This window comes from Podarcis filfolensis (assembly GCF_964270895.1).
Source record: "Podarcis filfolensis genome assembly, chromosome: 2".
Lineage (NCBI taxonomy): Eukaryota > Metazoa > Chordata > Lepidosauria > Squamata > Lacertidae > Podarcis > Podarcis filfolensis.
Genome location: NC_139605.1, coordinates 114,989,855 through 115,012,270, shown reverse-complemented (window position 1 = coordinate 115,012,270; position 22,416 = coordinate 114,989,855). Strand labels below are relative to the sequence as shown.

Sequence of the window (22,416 nt, the reverse complement as noted above, 5' to 3'; positions counted from 1 at the left end):
ATGATTCTATGATTCTATGATTCTAATGCCTTTTATGGTCCTTTTTGGTGTCATCCTTCACAGTGACATGAACCTTCCCTATAGATAAGTTTCTGTGTGTGTGTGTGTGTGTGTGTGTGTGTATGCGCAAGAGCAAAAAAACACTAGCTTTAAGAAAATGTGATACAGAAAGCAGGAATTTTCAGTGAAAAGGGGAAACTAAAATACTTTTTTGACTTAAGAGATCACAGCTATCTTTTATGTGTAACTAGGAAAACGTATAATTTCTGGCTTCACTGCCCAACAATACCTCAGAGGGCTACAGGTTACCCACCCCTACCTTAGCATAACCTAGATAGAGATAGATAGATAGATAGATAGATAGATAGATAGATAGATAGAGTGGTACCTCACGTTAAGTACTTAATTCATTCCAGAGGTCCATTCTTAACCTGAACTGTTCTTAACCTGAAGCACCACTTTAGCTAATGGGGCCTCCTGCTGCCGCCGCGCCGCCGCTGCACAATTTCTGTTCTCATCCTGAAGCAAAGTTCTTAACCCGAGGTACTATTTCTGGGTTAGCGGAGTCTGTAACCTGAAGCATATGTAACCTGAAGCGTATGTAACCCAAGGTACCACTGTAGATGATATAGATAGATAGATAGATAGATAGATAGATAGATAGATAGATGATAGATAGATAGATATAGATGATGATAGATGATAGATGATAGATGATAGATGATAGATGATAGATGATAGATGATAGAAGATAGATGATAGTAGATAGATAGATAGATAGATAGATAGATAGATAGATAGATAGATGATAGAGTTTTAATACATTTTTATTTACTACAAATAGTGATAGAAGTAAAGTTGCACATTACAAGGCAACAAAAAATACTAATCTTCTACAATTCTTGAGGCACCAAACCGCACAGAAGAAATCGTCTGCTCATTTACAAAGCTGATGCACAGCTCCCTCTGAACAGAGGCATCCTGGTAGTCATGGAGGTTTAGGAATCTCCACATTGCACTACCGTCATGGATTGTATATGAGGCTGTCTTTGAAAACGCAGTTTAAAATGCTTTTTTAAAACTGCAGTTAACTCAAAACACAGTTTGTTCAAAATGCATGCTACTGTCTGGGACTGGTCATGTTTTGTAAATGTCCAAAAACTCAGTGAACTATCAGTATTCAATGGTGTATGTTGGACAGATGGTAAAATGTGTATCTATTTTCAGACATTCACAACATTTCCCTCAGAATCTCAGTTTTTATATGTGAGTATAAATTTGTCATTTGTCAAAAGCCATTCATCAAACAGAATCAAAACTGATGGAAGTCCAATAAAATAGACATTGTGTTTATGCAACCATGTCCCTTGTGGAAATGTCCTTTCCTCAGAAGGACTAAACTATTCTTAATTAACCACTTTACAGGTTATGAAGAAAAAGAAACACAAGTATTTCAGGGTTCTCTTTTTCTGGTCCAAGGCCATTAAGTAAAAGGAAAAGTTGTACATCTTCACTGCAGAGAGCTGTAGTATGGGTATGGAAGATTCTGCACTCATATCAAGAACTCATGCAAATGTAATCTTTGTATATTCGCCTAAAGCATGGGTGCATGTACCTCAGGCCTCGGGGCCAAATACAACCCCCATCAAGCCTCTCCATATGGCCATTGGGATCCTCCCAAAGGCACATCCTTCCCCGTCCATGTTTTGTGCCTCACTCCATCACTCTTGCTGGATGCACTGTGTCCCTGAACTGCGATGATGCCTCGTGATTGCAGGGATGGCAAGGTGTATGCATGAGAGGTGCAAAACCTCAGGTTTTTGGGTGGCTGGAATGTGGTCCATCTGTTACTCCATGTTGAATGTGAAACACAGAGCAGTCAAATACAACATTCCTAGAGAGGGATGTTTGTCCAGCCAGTAGATAAACTTCCTGTTTCCTCCTGGGCTGTGACAAACTTCCTCTACATGTGACCAGAGGTGGGCATGACCTTATATGTGCAGGTAACAAAATAGCACAGGGCAGGCAACCATCTCTCTCTCTCTGACTCCATTCCTCAAAGAAGCAACATCTCCTTAGCCTGAGATGCTCTCTTGGCCTCCAGCCAAGAGAGGACAAAGGAACTACCTCCTTACGGGATAGATTCCAAGTGTATAGATTTTGTGACTTAAGTCTGCCTTCTGGGATCCATCTGTGAACAGAATGTGTGAGTAAACTATTTTATATCTTTTATACAAGACTGTGTCGTGTCTCTTCTTTTTAGGAGGGAATAAAGGGAAATTACCAGGAAACTTATTTAGAGGCTTAAGCAAGCCTGGCAACAAGTTATCCACTGTGTAAGTTTAAAAAGAGAATGTTACTCTGCTAAATTATAGAACTTGCTAGTGCAAGTTGCTAAGAATATTATTAAACAATATATCCTCTTCTGCCTCCCTGAACATTCCCACTTTTTGCTCTGGTTCTCCCTACCACTGGCCTCCCAAGAGGTTGCCCATGCAGGAATACATCCCTTAAATAGAAAAAAGCTTTCTCAAACCAAGCTTAAATTAGGGTTGCATATAGATTCTCTGTTATTGTTTCTTGTTACATGTGAAGTATCTCTCAGTATAAGCAGTGTGTAGTGCTGGTAGTGGGGATAATGGGAGTTGCAGCATTCTCACTGGGAGGTTAGTGGGTATATTGGTCACAGGGATAGCCCAAAACTTGTTAGCACCTGCAGAGAATCAGAAGGCTGGAGCTCAGTGGCAGAGCAGCTGCCTTGTGTGCAGAAGGTCCATGATCCAGTTCCCAGTGTCTCTAGTGTGGTGTAGTGGTTAAGAGCGGTAGACTCGTAATCTGGTGAACCGGGTTCGCGTCCCCTCTCCTCCACATGCAGCTGCTGGGTGACCTTGGGCTAGTCACACTTCTTTGAAGTCTCTCAGCCCCACTCACCTCACAGAGTGTTTGTTGTGGGGGAGGAAGGGAAAGGAGATTGTTAGCCACTTTGAGACTCCTTCGGGTAGTGATAAAGCGGGATATCAAATCCAAACTCTTCTTCTAGGTAGGGCTGGTAATGTCACCAGCCTGGAACTGTGGAGAGTCACTGCCAGCCAAGTATGGACCATGCTGAGCTGGATGGACCAAATGGTTTGACTCAGTAAAAGGCAGCTTCCTATCAAAGCCACCAGACCACTGAAAAGGAAAGTGAGAGAGGAGTAAAGATAAAGTGTAGTTGGTCTTGGAGTATCCATATACTCCAAGGAAGCTAACTAAGAGGATAACTGGTTAACAATAGGGGAAATACTAAGCCTCTGAGACCAGGATTTAAGAAGATGAGGGTTGATCAGAGGGTGGTCCTAGAACATAGAATCGTATAGATGGGAGGGACCCCGAGGTTCATCTAGTCCAACTCCCTGCAGTGCAGGAATATGCAGCTGTGACTGAACCTCCAACCTTGGCATTATCAGCACCATGCTCTAACCAACTGAGCTATCCAGCTGCTGGAGAGAAGAAAGAGGAAAAGCATGCTGGCACAACATGAAGGAGGGGAAAGAGTTGGAAAATGAAAGGACGAGGTCTCAGGCCAATGACTTGCATTCTTGATGGAGATTTGCTTAAAACAGCTGGGAGTAAGACAGGAATTGCGGTGGGAGGAGGAGAGGCACCCCCAGCTGGAAAGGGAGTGGAGGAGCTCAGAAGGCAGAAGGAAGTGTAGGAAATCTGGCACAAGATTGTGCAGGCCCCATGAGGACTCAGACTCTTGGAGTAGCAACCAGGGCAAGGGAACCATGCAAAAGGCCCTGAGGTGATAGCCACCAGCACAGAAGCTGTATCCTTAGCTGAATAAACAGCTTTTGTTACAACATAAGCCAAATGTTGAGAAAGAAGCGGTTGTATTGCATGCGCCTCTTGGCACAGCCAATCTCCTCCTCCTCCTCCTCCTCCTCCTCCTCCTCCTCCTCCTCCTCCTCCTCCTTCTTTTGCTTAGCAACCTTTGGGGTCTGGCCTCTCACTTCGCCAGCACAAGCCAGGGAGCCATGGACCTTACCACCCAGCATGTGTGCAGTAACCTCCAGCATTGTGAGGTCACTGATGCCCAATGACCGCATCATCTTCCAGGGGGGTCCCACCAAGGAGGATCACCCTCAGGCACAATGCCCTCCAAGGACTCGATGTGGGCCTTAAGGTGAGCTACTGTTTCTTGCCCGGACACCTCAAGGTTGTTCAGATTCTGAGCACGAATACAGAGTTGCATAGTTCCACACTCAGTTGCCAAGATGGAGCCGAGAGAGCCAAAGAGTCACTGCTGCTCCGCGCACGCAGATAAGGGAAAGGAAAGAGAGGATGCAGCAGTTTCTGAGGAAGAAAAATCCAAATGGCACTTCCCATATTATTGATAAGAAATAAAATGATCAGGTGAGCAATGTTTGTTATGAACTGACCAGGCACTAAGCAGCAGCCTTAAAATTTCCTTAAAGCATGAATGTAGGTTGGCATTACTGCTTAGAATACTGCTGTTGAAGAGAGGACCAGAAGGTGAAACAGATCTTAAATGCTGAGATCCCCTTTCTCTTCAAATGGCCTGGCCTTACCCCTTCCCAGTATCTCCTTCTGTCTATAACCACTCCTCTGCCCCATTCCCAGGCATTTTCCAGGTAATCCTACAGGATCCAAGGGACATAATACAATACAAAACAAGCAGGTAATTTATTTTACAGAGACTGAAAGTTTTTATAATCTACATATATTTTTGCAAAATTATTCACAACCCAACTGGCTGAACAAGGTGAAACTAACTACCTACTGAATCTTCAGCTCTCATTTAGGATTATCTTAATATTGTAGCAACCTATGTCTATGTCCAAATCTAGTGCTCTTAGTTCAGCCTCATATCAAAAAATATCACAAAGGAAGAATTTGTTAAGGCATTTTGTTTTATAAACATGTTTTGGACATTCCCTCTTTCATTTCCTTTGGAATTACCTCTTGGAGGATGTATAAATGTTGAACAAATGTGCTTCTCTTGAGCAGCTGAAGGCTACTACAGTTGGCATACATAGCTGACTAGTAGTAGGATATGTAGGCAACAACAGATCTTGATGTGAGCCATGAACGCCTGTACCAAAACAGTGTGGGAGGCGATTGCCAAATGCTACTGAATGAGAAGCTGAGAAAATAAGTTTCTGTCTTCCACTGAGACCAATGTGGCTTAGTCCCAGTCTACCAATATGTTGGGATGGGGATTCTCATGCCTAGGAGCAAATCACGAACCTCCAACCACTCTATCTGGCTCCCAGAACTCTCTCCATGGCACATATTCTCCCCTGGGCAGACTCCTCTCTGTCCCTGCTCCACAGTTGCTCTTTGAACTGTAATAATGCCTCTTATTTGTCAGCAAGGAGGATGAATAGATTGTGTGGAGCCATGATGCTGTCTTATTGCCACTTACCTGGAGGGAAAGGGGCAGGGCAGCAGGAAGGTCAGTGCAGGACAGTCACTCTGGAGGAGTAATCCTGTCAGTGCACTCACAGCACAGAGGCATACCTAGGCTCCCTTGTGCCCTTGGCAAGGAACTGTATCTGCACCCCCTCCTCCCTTGCACCCTTGGCAAGAAGGTGTATCAATGTCCACCGCTGCCCCTTGTGTTTTGGCAAGGAGATGTATCAGCACCTCCAAAGCCAGGAGAGACCATGGACCAGAAATTCAAAAAGTTAGCTTTTTTTCACTTTCATGCTCTGCCAGTGACTTCCTTCACAACCATTGGGGTATGTTCTGCTCCTGTCCACCTTCCCTCCCCTCCCCCTCCTCCTCCTGCTCCATTGGTCCATCTATCTGCCTGCCTGCCTGCCTCCTAACCTCTGTTCACTGCATTTTCTTCTTCTCCTCCTTCTTTTTTCTCTTCTTCTTCTTCTTCTTCTTCTTCTTCTTCTTCTTCTTCTTCTTCTTCTTCTTCTTCTTCTTCTTCTTCCTTCCTTCCTCCCTCCCTCCCTCCCTCCCTCCCTCCCTCCTCCTCCTGCATTTCTCCCCTGCCCTCTCCACTCTCTCCATCTTTCATGGCAACATTAAAGACCATAGAAGATATCAGATTTTTTAATAAATTAATCTACTTGTGGAAATTAAGGAAACAAGTATATAATTGCTTGATAGTTTGTACACATGTCATTGCCATTCACTGTGGTGCTGTGATTTCACTGCTGAACTAGGGCTGGAGAACCCCAGCAGAAAATCCATGAATCTTGCTGGCCTAGTCACTTCCTCTCTTCCTAACATACTCACAGGGTTGCTGTGAGCAGTGGCGTAGCGGGGGTTGTCACCACCCGGGGCAAGGCAAGTAATTTGCACCCCCTAACCCGTGGATTTGCGCCCCCTAACCCGTGGATTTGTGCCCCCTAACCCTAACCCCCAGATGTTGCACCCGGTGCGGCCGGCCCCCCCTGCACCCCCCATGCTACGCCACTGGCTGTGAGGACAAAAGCTATGCCCACCTACTTAAGCTCCTTGGAAGATGGGAATGATAACCGAGAAGTATCTGATACAGTCTTACGCTGCTAGCATTCAGCAATGGACAGGATGAACTGGAATATGAATACATTAATGTGTGCATCTTATGCCAAAGAAAGGCAGTGTCTCAGAGCCTGTTTCCACTTTTGTCCTAGTCACTGCTGTCGCTAGCCTACAATGGATATACTTGTGTACAGAACAGAATCTACCTATTCTGTGTTGTGTCTTATGAACAAACACAACATTGTGGGCTGTTTTCCTCCTCTCACCCTTTCTGATTGTATTTTACTAGCAAAATGTTGCTTATGATGGCCCAATTCTCAAGAAGATAGTAATCCTATGCTTACTCTGTATTATTTCAGACCACAGGGGTTGGTGTGGCTTCACATACGTGAGGGTTCTTCCATACAAAAAACTTTAAACATGCTTCAATAAAGACCCAGAGGAAGACATCATGAGGAAAGTCATCCCATGGGGCTTTTTCACATCAGGAAGCATGGCCAAGGAGGCTGAAGAGTGCAGGGAAAATATTTACTGAAATGAAAAAGGCATGCACCTTTGTTCAAAAACCCTACCCACCTTGAAAACCTAAAGAAATTTTCAAGTGCCCTGAGGTAGTGCCATAGCTTGTAGGCTATCTGGTTTTTTTGTCCTGAGTGAAGCCTCCAGAGGGGCGCCATTGAGGCTCCTAGTCTGTGTGTGTGTGCAAATGTGTGGGGGAGGTGCCAGGCAGGAGAAGAAAAATTTTGGGAAAATTGATAAATTTTGATAAATTTTAGTGGAGGGTGCTGTTCCGTTATAAGATTCAGCTTCCAGTCTGGCCACCTTTTGTACATGGGATGAGAGAGGTGTCATCTTATCTGCCTCAGGTAGCAAAGTATATTGGACAGTCCCTGGTTCAGAGCTCAGTGTTAGAGCATCTGCTTTGCACACAGGAGGCCAAGGATTCAATACCCTGCATCTCCAGATAGAAATGGGAAAGCTTCCCTGCCTGAAACCTTGGAGAGTCACTGCCAGGAAGTGTAGACAATTCTAAGTTAGGTAGGTCAATGGTTAGACTTGGTCAAAGGCATTTTCCTATTCCTGGTGGAACTACTACTTGATTCCAAGGAGCACTTCATGGTCTGGTTGACACTGTGGGTTAAACCACAGAGCCTAGGACTTGACGATCAGAAGGTCGGCGGTTCGAATCCCCACGACGGGGTGAGCTCCCATTGCTCAGTCCCTGCTCCTGCCAACCTAGCAGTTCGAAAGCACGCCAGTGTAAGTAGATAAATAGGTACCGCTCCAGCAGGAAGGTAAACGGTGTTTCCGTGCACTGCTCTGGTTCGCCAGAAGTGGCTTAGTCATGCCGTACGCTGGCTCCCTCGGCCAATAAAGCGAGATGAGTGCCGCAACCCCAGAGTCGATCACGACTGCACCTAATGGTCAGGGGTCCCTTTACCTTTACCTTAAGCCAAAAATAGACACTGAATCAAAATGTTGCTCCCCCCAGCACTATTTATTAATTTAAATCATAACCATGTTGCCTCTCCAAAGCTCAGGGAAGTTTACAACTACTGTTGGGAAATTTTTCCAGCAGTGCTAGTCTCTTGCAGGGAAAATAACAGATAAGTCTTCTGGCACCTTAAATATATATACTATGGCATCAGCATACGTGGACCAGAGTCCATTTCCTCAACTGTATCCTGAGTTTTAGGTATGTTAATTAGTTACCTAATTATCACCCACCCTGTACTTTGTGCACTTCATTTCCCTCAGATCTCATTGCTTACAATCCCCTTTTCAACCATATGTGTGCACATATATATTATTGGAACTCTGGATATGGCTTCCCACATCATATACAGTGAACAGTAGTGCACAAAAGCGCATGACACAATAAAATTGTTAAAATGCTGGGGGAAAAACAAAACACAAAATCCCTTTCTCCCACCCAACCCTCTCTAGGAAATATATATATTTCCAGCGCCACGCACATACGGTCCCAAATGTTTACATCATTCGGTTTCAAATGGAATTCGATGGCAAGGATGCGACATTTCCATCAGAAAGAACGGTGAGAAGTATTACTCCAGGCACTCTCCCCTATACATACGGAATTAACAGCTCCCTTGTTTACTTAATGGAATTCTTTTTTCCACTCTTCCCGAAATGTTGGCTACAAAACGATGGAAAATAAAGATGGCTACAGTTCTACACCAACTGAGTTGTTGGTGTCATTTTTATTTAACCTTGTTTGACAAATTTTAATTTTAGAACATACTACTTTTTAACTAAAAGGAGCACGATTCAGCCAATCTTAGGCACTTTTTGAGTGTCACTGATTTTAAGCGGAGGGTTGAGTATGTGCTTTATAAAACAGACGTGCGCACCTTCTCCCCCACTGAAATCAATGGACATGACAATGCCTTAACTTCGGGCTGGATGGCGCTCGGGTTGATCTTTGATGCCCATAGATCATAGTTGACTGTCCTCCCAAGACCGCCTACGTGTCCTACTCTAGGAATGGAAGGTATTGTTCATTCCAGTTTTATACATCTGGGGGAACAAGAACTGAGTTGCTGGAATCTGATTGTAAACATTCCCCCCCACTCCCGCACCTCACTTTCCAGGAACTCCAGAAGAACGTACTGAATTTTTGCACCCTAATCCTAAACACGTTTTTTGGGGGGATGGGAGAAGAACAGTTCCTTGGATGTAAGGATCCTTGCTTTCCATGGAAAGTACCTTTAAGTAAATGCCATGTATATATTTTAAAGTAAACTCATATGTAAGTGGGACATCTATCTTTCTGGAAAAGATCTCGGCTACTTGAATATATATATAAAATTTAGGAGAACCGAGGTAGCCATTCTATTCAAACAAAGCGCACGGTTCCGCCGAAGTTAAGCTTTTCTACACCCCATTGATTCCCGTGGGAAAAAGAGATAAGCGCCGGTTCGAGTCTCCCCTTTGAAATCAATAAGACTTTTTTTTTAAAAAAAAAATGCTTAACTTTCTCTGGGATGTGTTTAAAATGCTTCTGAGCATCAGTTAGGCTAGAATCATGATAGCATCTTGATTACATTTGGAGATTGAGGTTTAATGACTCAATTGACGCTTAATTTAGCTTTATCTTTTAGCCTTCTTGTCTCCTAAATGAATAGCTGCGTTAAACGCCCCAGCGAATATCTCCCGACAAAAGCATCGCTAGAGCAGAGGAGGATTCGGATAAAGTAGGCTCGGGCCCACGAAGAAAGTTTACTCCACAATGAGTTCCTTAGACCTTCAGGTGCCAGCAGGTCTCTTTGTTGTTGTTAAAGCAGGACAAAATAGAAGAACGAGGAGGAGGAGGAGGAGTGGACATTTTTCAAGGTGTAGATTTGACGTGGTTGGTATTGGCGGAAATATTTCACCTTCGGCCGAGCGATGCTTTCAGTCCTAAACACACGTTCTTGGATATGTCTTAAAATCTTATGAAGCCAATATGCTCCGGGGATAAATGGCCTGTGGATTTTCCCTCATGCAGTGAGGAGTGAGTGGAATCCCAAATTTCCAGAGTATCTTTTAGAGACAAAGGGTAGAGGTCCAGCACTGAGTCCACGGAACAGATCGCCAGCATTCCAGCTTAAGTTACTGTTTCGTTTGGGATGGTTCCAAAAAAAGCCTTGGATGTCCCTTCTTTGAGGCCTGCGAGTGTACATGTTGGCTGGGTCCAGATTTAAGAAGAAAAAAATCGTCAGTCGGATAAAATGCTGTAACACACGTGCACCCTCTCCTTATAAATCGCGTTTGTGCAAGCAAAACAACACGCGTGTTCATTTTGCTGCCCATGGCGACCATATTATACATTCACGTGCATGTCCTTCCCGCTGAGTTCATTGGAGCTTACTCCGAAGTAAGTGCTCATAGAATTGCAGTTAATTTCTTTATACGTCCCATTAAACGTTTCCCACATCTTTTATTTTCTTTCTTTCTTTCTTTCTTTCTTTAAAGTGGGGGTGGAAGATGTAATCGCCTTTCCATTTCTTCCCAAGCGATGCTTGTTAAATTTCGGCTGTCTGAGACGTGAAAGTCTTGCATTGAGAGGGAGAAAAATAAGAGTCGGATGACTCGCACACGACCCTAGGACGGCAGCCAAAGAGAAGCAACAGCAGCCCAGTTGTATAATGATTTCTTGGGAGCAAGTTTTGCAGGCCGTATGAAGAGCCGGGAGCGCCCCGGCCGCGATGCAGCTGCGCGTTAATTAATTATTTAGCATGGAAAGCGAGTCTCCAAGGGGGCCTGTAACCCACCCCGATAATGTTCTTGAAAGCAAGTGCAAAAGTTCAGTTTAAAGAGAGCAAGTTTGTCAATGCCTTCCCGCCTCTGGTTTCCCCCATTAGAAGCTCTCCGGTGTGCTAAAAAGGTCTACTCTAAGGAGCTATGTTCCAGATGCGGTTTTGTTGCAGGAGACACAGCCCTCTCTCTCTCCACAGGTCAACTGAAGAAGTGAATGCCTTTGTTTAGGATACATATTGACTCGACTGGAACATTTCTAATTCCAGTATTTCCATTTAAGTAAGTTTGGTTGACTTGATTTCCTCTATTTATATGCTGCCTTTCTGCAGTAAGCTGTGCACAAAGCGGCTTATAACAAACGCACATTTTGTACCGCATGCAGAACATTAGCGAGGGGGGCGGGGAGAAGAAATATCAATAAATTCAAGTTGCGTAAGGAGTGACTTTAAGCTACGAGTCTAGGTCTTCGCTCTGCAGCAGAACTGCAAGACAAGCCTGTAAGAGATCATATATGTGCATACATTTCCACTCTTTACATAAAATAATAAAAATGGATTTATCTATGTATAGAAACACAAACAAACACCACTATCTCGTTATTCCTTTCAGAACGCGGCAAGATCTATGTCTGGGTCTTACGAAACAATGGGAAATTTATCCATCTAACAATCTGGGCGGCAGGGGGGTGTGGAAGTATGAATATATCTCTCTTGTTTTATCTTGATTCAGCTCTAACAAAAATCTTGAAAATAGATAAAACCTGAAATGGGATCATCGTGGTCCTCTCTTGAAAACTTTGGAAACTTTGAACTACACGTTCTTTTATATGCCACCGTAAGTTTAAACTATTTTAATTAAATCAGTGGTTTGTCAGAAGGCTCCGACCACTGACGAACGTTCATTCACAAGCCCCAGTTTCAGTGAATGGTGGGGTTTCTTCGGAAGCAGCCACGTTGACTTCCTGCTGAAAAACACCTTATCAAAAATTGATCCCAGCCAACACTGGCTTTCAGGAGAGGATAAATGGAGTGAGACCCACAGACAGATCTATATGCGCCGGGTAAACACCCTCGAAATTAAGATTGCAATTCTATACAGTGCACACACGTCTATGGCGATAAGTCCCATGGAATTCAGTGGGTCTTACTTCCGAGTAGACTTGCGTGGGGTTGTGGTCTATGGGACCTACCTCCCATAGTATACGTGGCTGGAACTGAGATCCATGACTACGTAGGTTCTAAATTCTACACAGGGGGTTCCTGCTCCCTCCTCCCACATTTCATCTTAGTACTGTGACTAAACGTGAACCCCATCCAGGCAGCGTTTGCCAATCCCTCCCCTTTCCTTCCTTTGTTTACCATCTAGCCTTAACGAAGAGCTCTGGAGAACTCGGAAACGTGCGCAGTATTTTGTGGCATTTTAGTTGGCTTAACAAAGGAATTGCCCTATATGTGAACTTTTTCTTGTGGGTCAACATAACAAAAACGTCTATATGGAATATTTCCCAAGAGGCATCCTGCGGTGTCTGACTATTTTTGTGCTTCTAAGGAAGAGGCAATCAGGATGGAAACTTTTTAATAGTTGCGAGCCTATTCATATGTCTTTGAATTCTAATTAGTTGCCATATTTGAAGTATATTAACTCATTATAGAGTTGCATATATTGTTCTTCTTAGAATGATCATTCCTGAAGGCCCACTATTTGACTGGGCGTCTTTTACTAGTATTATTAATATTATTATTACCTTAATAGAGTTGCATAGACTGAATGCATGTTCTCTATAAAAGGAGATTCGTTTAATGACACTCTCTAATATCTTTGCTCGCTACTCCGATGGGAACAGTTTAGTGAGTAAAGTAGACTAACAACCTAAGTGAAAGGGGGCGGGGGATGAGGTGGGAAAGCACAGAGTACAGATGGGTAAGGTTAAGTACATTTTAATTTATTTGTTTACTACGAAACACAACCCAATTAAACACTAGATCGGATAGACTTTGCCTTTTGGGTATAAACACAAAGTAAATCTATTGACAACAACTGCGCGGAGGCAAAACAAAATGGATGTCAGGACCTTAAACTTGCCACATTAATTAATGAATAAACTAAAAGAATACAAGGAGCTCCTCGCCGTTGTTGTTCAGATGTTAAACGGGGAAATCAACAATTAAAATAGATTCACACGTTCCAGTGAGGCATCACATGAAATATTCCGTGTAATCAAAGGAACGGTTGCTGGCGGCCTTCCTATTTCTTTGGCTCCGAGCTACGTCGGCTATTAAACATTACCACGTCACAATGGAATTGGAGCAGGATGCGATGAATGCCAAAGTTGAGTCCCAATTTAGCGAAATTTAGATTTCAGCAGAAGAGAAGTAAGGAGGTGGTTGACTGATTCACAACCATTTGACCGGAAACGCTTAACTTCGGCTGGATTGTACTCATTCTTCGATACTAGTGTAATGGTACCAATAACAAAACAACAACAACAGTAATAATAATATAGCAACAACAAACATAATAATAATAATAATAATAATAATAATAATAATAATAATAATATGGTATGGAGACAAAATTAAGCGCTGTTAAGTGCCATTCGAATCAGTGGGAGATAAAAAGTCCAGTTCTGTGTTTGCTCTGAAATCAACATTGAGTTCAGTGGGGCTTCCACATAAATCAGGGTGCAGAAAATCGCAGCCTTGTATTTTGAGTCCGAATCTCAGTGAGTAGGAAGCTTCAATAAATTATTGTTTCCAAGTGTAGGCTGGGTTGAAGTGTAACTCACCCATTACGGAATGACCTTTTCCTAAGCAAATGAAATAGGCTGTTGCCAGCATCGCAGCTCACGCCATAATAAACCTGTTCGGGCTCTACACCCACGACTCTAACTTGGATTTAATCCTAGCGATTTCAGTGGGACTTGTCTCCAAATAAACTCAACTCAGAGGAAGTTCAGCATACTTAAATAGGATTTACAAGTATACACAGAATCTCATTAATTTCTAAAGGATTTTAAAAGTGCTTAATTTTTCTTCTGGGTTGAATTCAGGGTGCTTAAGAGAGTGGTGTAAAGTGGAAACTCGCTGTCTCGTGAGTGTGTCAGTTCTTTGGCAGTGTTTTCTATCTGTCTATCTATTTATCTGTCTAACTAGTTTATTGTTTGCTTTTTAAAACTTGTTTCGACGGTGCTGGTGACCTCCCAATTGACCACTACGCTGCACAGAAATGCTTGGAAAACACTGTAAAGCACTTTATAATCTTGTGATAATAAACCGTGATTTAGTATTGATGTAAGTTTCTCATTTTTTAAAAAAAGGTTTGTTGGAAACCAAGTGAGAAAATGTAGGTGGGAAGGAAAAGACAAACAGAGAGGCTGATTGGATGGAAGGATGGATGGATGGACGGACAGAGAGATGCTGAAGCTGCATAAGAAGACAAAATAAGGTATATATAAAGATGGCCAAAGAGAGGAATGAGTTATGGTGAACTTTCAAAGATTAAACAGAACTTTTACTTTTAAAAAATCGTACAACTACGGTAGAATTCCAGAACTTAGTCACTGATGGACAACAACCAACAGTTTAACTTAATAAATAAAACCGCTATGCTTGAATTATATGTAACTATTTTGTATAGGTAAAGCTATGGTTTTCCCAGTAGTGATGTATGGAAGTGAGAACTGGACCGTAAAGGAGGCTGATCGCCGAAGAGTTGATGCTTTTGAATTATGGTGCTGGAGGAGACTCTTGAGAGTCCCATGGACTGCAAGAAGATCAAACCTCTCCATTCTTAAGGAAATCAGCCCTGAGTGCTCACTGGAAGGACAGATCCTGAAGCTGAGGCTCCACTACTTTGGCCACCACATGAGAAGAGAAGACTCCCTGGAAAAGACCCTGGTGTTGGGAAAGATGGAGGGCACAAGGAGAAGGGGACGACAGAGGACGAGATGGTTGGACAGTGTTCTCGAAGCTACCAGCATGAGTCTGACCAAACTGCGGGAGGCAGTGGAAGACAGAAGTGCCTGGCGTGCTCTGGTCCATGGGGTCAGGAAGAGTCGGATACGACTAAACGACTAAACAACAACAACAACAATATAGGAACTTGGGAGCATATTATGTAGCTATAATCATTGTCTGCCTAAGCACACACAGGAGCGTGTGGACAAAAGAGAAGAGAATAAGAATCCTTCTGCCTGGTTATTTGTTTGTTCCCCCTCGACTTTTGAGCCTTCTCAATATCATGTGAAGACAAGGCAGTAGCCCTTCGGCATATTTGTCAGAAATCTGTCAAAATCCCCATCCTGTACATACAGTATGAATGGAGCAACTCCCTTTCCTAGAGGTGGATTAAGGGAAACCAACACATCACCATTTGATGTGCACTAGGGCAAGGAGTCTTTCGACCCAGGTACTGAGACCATTTCAAAGCCTTCATATCTCACATGTGTGAGATTGCTGCTGGAAATGCGGACTGTAAATAATTCATACCTCTGGTGGTATACGTTACAAGGCGCATTCCTGTTGCACAGCTCAGCAGCTGACCATAAATGCTGCAGAGCAGCGTGAAGAGGTGACACCCCTTGGCAGCGTGGTGGGTAAACTGTATACTCGGCACACACGTGGTGGGTAAACTGTATACTCGGCACACATTGTTCGAGTTTATGTGTTGGCTATCAGAGTGTGCCACCCTTTTCAGGGTCGGTGAATTAATCAGTCAATTAATATTATCTGCCCTATAGTTTCCCGCGCCTCCATGAATTCTTGCTGATTATGGAAAGTCTACTAAATCCACCAGCCCAGTGTACGTCCCAGGACAAACATGCAGAGCGATCCTAAGCAAGTTTAACATCAGTGGGTCTTGCTTCTCAGTAAGCATGTGCTCATCTCTTTCTCGCTCCCGCACACACACATACAGAATATCATTTCGATTACAATATGCCAAGTAATTCTCAAAGACTGCGATTCTGCTGTACTGCAGTAAACGAGAGGTTTTGCCCTTGCATTTTTTAGGAACAAGAAGCCAACACTGCTGCTGTCGTATTATCACAGGTCGATGATTCTCTGTTCCTTACGGTTAACATAGATTCATTTTTCATTGCTTACAACTGAAATGCATGGTTATCTTCGTATCCAAGGAGGAAAGATGGCGGGTCCCTCAGTCATGTACGTGTGGGTGGAAGGAACTGACAATTCTTTGGTTTAAGGGTCCCTTTCCGTTCTCAATGACGAAATGGAGTTATGCAAGGAGGATGACTTAACATGAGCACAAAGGCACAGGCGTTGGGGGAGTAAAATATAAATTTGTTTTAATGCCCTGTTGCAACAAATCCCACTAAACAACTGTAGACAGAGCTCACAAGGGAAGACTCTGGCAGACTTTTGACACTAACTTTGAAAAGGAGAATTTATATAGCCATTAGAAATTATCGTTCTTGAGGGGGAAAGTCTTCTATTCAGCAATGTACCCCTAAACACATACGATGAACGCACAGTAGGCATATAAAGAAAAGACACGTGTGTGTGTGTTGTGCCGGCTGGGTCCACAAAGGTATCATACAACAAGTGAGGGGCGTTTATTATCTTTAATATTTAAGATAGCCCCTTATGTACAGGGCATTGTTGCTATCCAGTCGAAAGTCTGTCGTCAGGATAAGACTTTCGCGAAGACAACGAAAAGGCTACTGGAGCGGCAGAAAAAATCATGGCAATGGTTTTCCAGAGATGGAGGCTCCAAGTGGCCATATAGCGAATGGACGTCCGGTTGTTGTTGTTTACATGAATTTATTGCCAATTTGAGTAATCTGAGGGCATCTGAAAAATCGGGGGTGGATTGCATCGGGAAGTTTCACGAAACCATTTCCTGTTTACTTTAGAGACTAGAAAAGTTCTACTTTTTGCCTCTAGCATATGCAAACCTCAGGTGTCTAGGCATTCCCCAGAAGATATTTGGGAGATCATTGAGGGCTTTAAAAAAAGTTGCAACATTCACTGTACATTTCATTGGACGTCAAAATGACGTCCAGTAACTCTTCCAGCAGTTACATTGCCAACACCAGATTTCGGCATTACGTGGAAATAATTTTTTTCTGCTGAAATTTGATGCTAATCTCAAAAACAACAACGATAAAATATAAAAACCCATTGCGTAAGTGTAATCTTATGTATGGCTGCTCAGAAGTAAGTCTCACTAAATTCAGCGGGGCTTGATCCCAATTAAGGGTGTATAGGGTTGCAGCCTAGCATTACAATTCTTTATTTGGAGCCAACCAACTTTATTGCCAAGTCAACCTTCTCCTGTTTAGGTAGGTGCTAAATAGGTGCGCTCAACATCACAACCTCAGGCTTCCATGGTTTAAGGGTCCCATAGATTAGCCGGAGAAAGAGATTATAAATGCAATTAAAAAGAGGAAGGCAGAGGAAGGAAGAAAACAAAGTAAGAATTGTTACATACCTGATGGGACACCCTTCCTGCCTCAGTGCTGTTGAATACAACTTTATGTAATCAAAGACACTGATTTTTCCCACAGAGGCCTGCTGGTTGCATCGCAATATTCTTTTCCTTAGATGTTTTCCATAGTCAACAACTATTCTGGCATCAGGGAGACTCAGGGTGTGGAGATGGATAATTCTATTGTTAGACTTCCGAATACTCTCATTTAGGAAATCATATTATTATTATTATTATTTTAAATTAAAAAATGAAGTGTGAGAACTCCCAGAGAGAGGAAGAGACATAAAATCTCCCTTGCTTCCTTCAGCTGCCTCTGAAGAACATTGTCGACCAAACGATGCAAAGCGATAAATACCTTCGGAGGTGTCCCGTTTGTTGACACAAACAACAAGGCCAAACGGGGGGCCCTCCTTCTCATTGTGACTTTAGAATGAAAGGCTGCCGCCTCTTTTAACTTGGAAATGAACTTGGACTTCCGACCAGACAGGGCACTAAGCTGGAGGAGATATTTTTATTTGTCTGCCTCTGAATCATTTCCTAACGGGTAAAGTGCTCTATTAAAAAGAGTGTAAAATCATCACGGAGAAGTCATCGGAACTAAGAATATATAAAGGGCGCGCGAACACACACACACACACACACACACACACACACACACTTTCTGGAACAAGTCCCCCATTTTCCCATAGCCTTTTGTCCTTAAGACCGATGCTTATAGGGAGAGAAGGAGACAGAGTATGCGTGTGTGAGTAGAGGGGGTGTATTGGTGTGGGGGTGAAAGATGCGAATACTCCTTTAGGAGGAAAGGGGGGGCACGCTCTAATGAAGGGGATAGTTGACCTCCTGTATTCCATGCTGTGACTGCCTCCATTCAGTCGCTGCAAAGAACTACATAGCGCTGCCAGCTGGAAGGAACGTCACATTAGGTTATGATGTGTCAGAGCCTACGACGAAAGAGGTATTTATTTGTTTGTTTATCCCTAGCATTCAGAAGCAAGACCATCTTCACTTTCATCCTGGAGGAAAGGAGTGGAATGAGAATGGGAAGGAAAAAAGTTTGAGGGCCTCCCTAAAGAGATAGAGGAAATAAAGGAAGAGAAGAAGGAAGGAAGGAAGGAAGGAAGGAAGGAAGGAAGGAAGGAAGGAAGGAAGGAGCTACCCTACAGAAAATAAGGCGAGGAAAAATAGAGGGTGTTTTATGCTTTTTTTAAAAAAAGAAAAGAAATGCGCCGTTTCTTGAGGGATGGGATGGGGAAAAAGACGGCCAAGGGAGATTGAACCGCCTCTATTGCGAAAATTCTAAGGGGGTGGGATAGAGAAAGGATGACAAGGAACAAAGGAAGACAAGGGAGGGGTCCTATTAGTATCATCATAATCACCATCACCACCATCATCAGATAAATAAATGCACTGGTTTCAGCACCCAGGAACACGTGTTTTATTGTAATAATAATTAGAGCTCTTCTCATTGCAGCGCCAGGCAAAACAATGAACAAGTGAGCCAGGAGGCTGGGCCCCTGTGAAATTCTAGACTTCTGCAGGCCTCCAGGACGTGACATGTTACTAGGAGGGCAGAAATTCACTCCGAGGAATGGCTAAAAACATGGACTATCCCAACCCATTTCTCGAGGCAATTCCACTCGGTGACGATTCCTTGGGCCCCAACCCGTGGAGGAAGGAGCAGAGGAACGGCGCCTGGATTTTCTGGAGAACCGTCTCTGCCTATGATGTCAACGTTCTCTTTGAAGCCGATGTACTCCGAGGACATCTTAGAAATGTGCTTAGAAGTGAATTGCTGGAATTCATGATGGTCAATAGGGGAAAAATAAGTGGGGGAAATAGGATGGTGGATGCTTCGCCTATTGTCTCCCATAGCTTTGCGTATGAACACACACACTGACCTGCCATTTTCCACACACAACCCTGTGTGCAGTCAGTCCGTTGCGAGGGGGGATTTACAAACTTTCAGAGTCTTCAGCTACACCTTGGAGAGAATCCAAAAAACCCTGGGACAATTATATTCATTCAGTTCTGCCGTGAAGGAACCATGACCATTAATTTTCTCCAAAATGGAGCGGAGAAGTTTGCAAAGCTTTAGCTTTGTACTGAACATGTTTGAACAAAAACAGAAGACGAGTCTTTGAAAAACCAAAGAAAACACATATTTATACACACACAAAGCAAGAAAAGGGGGGGTGTAGAAGAAAGAACGTACAGTACTTGTATAACGTGAGATGGAGAGTTACAATTTCTTGGCTAAATTTGCATTCCAGGGGGGAGTTATATGCAGTTAATGCTAAAATATCCCCGTACGGGGCATTTTGTTTTCCCTTGATGGCTCAAAATCTATGTTCCTTGCCCAGCATGTTGATGGAATGAGAGAATTCCCTTCCAACCCTATATTTATTATAGGGGCTTTCGTGGCGAGTGACGGGCAGACCCAACAGATTTCCTTGTTGATGGAAGGGCTAGAAATGCTAATATAAAGATTACTGTGGGAATCTGTCATGGGGATTCTGTAGCGGTGTGGGGAGCAACTGGTCCGAAAAGCCAAAATTACAGACTATTTATGGACAAAGAAAATTCAGTGGTGGAACCACCAATGGGCTGAAATGCGAGGAAGAATAAAGAGATGCCACAAAAGCCACCAGTGGCAGGAAAATGGAAATGATACCTATGGTTTGTGTGTGTTTAAAAATGTTTCCTTTGAAATAACAACACATACTACAAATAAATCATTACACCAGATGGGTATGTTGAGGAAGTTATAAATATATCTGGGCACCCAAGGAGCTACTTTTGGATTGCTGGTCTTCTAGTGTGCTTATGAAATGTTAACTTCCACAGCTTCCTATTGACTTTGTTGGCTGTGTGAACCCCTTTAACTATCCCTGTGTAGATATTCCGGGGGTGCTATCCCCCCCCGCACTGTTTGTATGCCCTAATTCGCATGAAAATATACTTACATGTCCCCACTGTAGTGAATTAAAATCTACACTTTTTAAAAAAAGTTTTTACCCACAGGTCATACATTAGGGATGCAATCTTATGCCCACTTACCTGGGAGTAGGTACCACTGAACTTAGTGGGGCTTACTTCTGAGTAGTCCTGCTTAGAATTGCACTGTATTGCTGCAATCCTATACTTGCAGAAGGAGCAAACCTTGCCGACTTCAATAGGACTTACTTCTGATCAGAGTGTATAGAATTGTGCTATGACTCTGTTTATAAACAGTATATATTTTAGTGGAAACATGTTTATTTCTAATTTTTGTAGGGGTGAGAAGATATATGAATTTGCATCACCGGGTTCTAGCACTTTACAAATGGAAGGTATTGGATTCATGTCTTAATCAGGTCAGGCTAGTTTCTGGACTTTTGACAGAAATGTCATACAGCATGGGAAAAATCCGTCCAGGTGACAAAAGTTCTCTAACAATAATGTACTGGGGGAAATAAACTTACCGCTCTCATAGACTTTCTGTCTCCTACAATAGATAATACCTACGTTCCGAAGGAACGATCTGTATAATATTGACAATTGTTCCCAAACAATTGATGGGCTTTGATTTAATTATTTTAAAAATACACCCCTCATTTCCTAAATCAGATCATATACTTTGCAATCAAACTAGTAAGGATTTGGCATTTGCTTCCTCCTCCTGGTTTCCAATCTGAAATTTATGCTATTGTTCTTATGAAACTTGTTTTCGGCTGAACAGGTTTTTTTCACACATAAAGAGTCGGATCCCAGGGATATAGACCAGCAAGCAAGTCCCACTTAATTCTATGGGTCTTACTAGCATGTGGGACTGCAATTTTATACATCGTTACCTGGGAGTAAGCTTTATTGATCGGAGTGAGACTAACTTCACAGTATATGTCGACTTCCATACCGAAATTCTTCAATGTTCTCACTTATATTTGTATCGCATTGTTCTCATAGACTTTGCTGATTATGAAACAGGATGTCAATATGTCCACAACATGCACGGGGGAGGGGGTTGGGAGATGTACCCCTTATAGGCAATAACACCAGATACCTGATTCTAATATAGTCCAGGAAAATTTCTTTCTTTCTTTCTTTCTTTCTTTCTTTCTTTCTTTCTTTCTTTCTTTGCACTGGGGCCCTTTTAATATACTGCATCACGGCAAATGTAGTAAACAGATCTGCTCGGTGTTCTTCCCCCGGAGATAGAAGCCTCCTTGTGCATTTTTAAGTTAATTAACCCACTAGAATTGACTCCTGCTATCAATCCACAGCTCCGTATCTTAGCAAGATCAGCCCGTTTAAATGAGATACCGCTAAGCAATTTATGAAATGAAAAGCAGCTCAAGACAAGGCAGATAAATGAAGGGGACGCCAGGCCGTGGGATAAACCTGCTGTTTAAGAAATGCAAACCCACCCCCACTTCCTTTAAAACACACACACACACACACACACACACACACACACACACATTGCATTTCTTACAAAAGGCTGGATGGATTCATTCCTCCGGCCTTATTTATTTTGCAATTTCCACCAAAGTTTAAAGCCAGTGTTAATTTCCCGGAGCATGAAATGTGCAAATTTTCTCGAGTTTTCGTCTTTGCGGTTTCTCCCCTTTTCCCTGTCGCAAATGTGCCACAATAAACGGAATTGTAAAAACCCCAATTTTAATTAAACCTATATGTCATTGAAATAGGAATTGTAAATGGCCTTGCATTCAATAAATAAATAAATACCGGACATCTTTTGCTTATTTACTACTACTACTATTCTCCTCCTTACTCAGGAAGCACACCTAAATAAATAAATAAATAAGCAAGCAAGCAAGCATCCTAGAAATGAGGTATTTGTTCTGCACGAATTCAAAACCAAGCACAACCCAGTAGTGTCCCTTATTCTGGTTACCATCAATCTGTCCATTTCCAGATTGTGTCTCCTCTGCCGTAAGGCAACCTCGGAACGTTCACTCTCCTCCGGTAGGAAGAGTGTCCCTCGCTGCTGCAAGCACAGAACTGGGTCCTTTGTTACCGGAGCCACTCTCTCACCCCACCGCCATCACCCACATTAGAAGTCCAGCTTTTCATGCATGTATCCCCACCCTTTCTGGGCTGATATTGTCAATTGCCCATATACCCCATATATATATATATATAAAACTATATATTAATGAGGTATATCTTCTGAAGAACCGGTCACTGGGATGTGAACCACTCTGGACACCAACTCTTGCA

General features: G+C 42.9%; 1 long non-coding RNA gene across 3 annotated transcripts; it reads left to right on the top strand.

Moving 5' to 3' along the window:
- Positions 1 to 3,938: 3,938 nt before the first annotated feature.
- Positions 3,939 to 20,765, top strand: LOC310755988. 3 transcript variants are annotated; one of them, XR_014544606.1, is made up of 4 exons: positions 3,939 to 4,395; positions 4,624 to 4,681; positions 18,178 to 18,367; positions 18,668 to 20,765. It is a non-coding gene; the product is annotated as an uncharacterized lncRNA (long non-coding RNA). The 3 variants fall into 3 exon arrangements; XR_014544607.1 differs by lacking the exons at positions 18,178 to 18,367; positions 18,668 to 20,765 and adding an exon at positions 13,967 to 14,028; XR_014544608.1 differs by lacking the exons at positions 18,178 to 18,367; positions 18,668 to 20,765 and adding an exon at positions 6,843 to 7,027.
- Positions 20,766 to 22,416: the final 1,651 nt, after the last annotated feature.